The sequence below is a fragment of the Lipotes vexillifer genome, unplaced genomic scaffold, assembly GCF_000442215.2.
Source record: "Lipotes vexillifer unplaced genomic scaffold, Lipotes_vexillifer_v1.1 scaffold1067, whole genome shotgun sequence".
NCBI lineage: Eukaryota > Metazoa > Chordata > Mammalia > Artiodactyla > Lipotidae > Lipotes > Lipotes vexillifer.
Genome location: NW_006775205.1, coordinates 559,504 through 559,786, shown reverse-complemented (window position 1 = coordinate 559,786; position 283 = coordinate 559,504). Strand labels below are relative to the sequence as shown.

The 283-nt window shown below is 53.0% G+C and overlaps 1 protein-coding gene across 3 annotated transcripts in view; it reads left to right on the top strand.

Annotated features, from left to right (window-relative positions):
• Positions 1 to 283, top strand: part of LDB2 (LIM domain binding 2) — a 388,388-nt gene that overhangs the window by 381,554 nt on the left and 6,551 nt on the right. The window lies entirely within an intron of this gene.

Sequence of the window (283 nt, the reverse complement as noted above, 5' to 3'; positions counted from 1 at the left end):
GCAAGGCAGGGACACGGGGTGGGAGGTGGGGAGGAGCTCTGTCCTGGAAACCTTCCCCCACAAACTGGGACTTAGAAAGGAATATGGAGAGTCTGTGCTGCAGTGGGACCGGAATGAGAAAGCCTTCAGGGTCGTAGACAGGAGATATGTCACTTAAGGTTTAATTAAAATATCACTTAGCAGGGTGCTGGTGGCATATAAGGGACTCTCAGCTCCATCACCGGGACCCTGTGCTCCCCTGGAAACTAGCTCCTGGCACTAAGGCTCCAGATTGTCCTTTGAC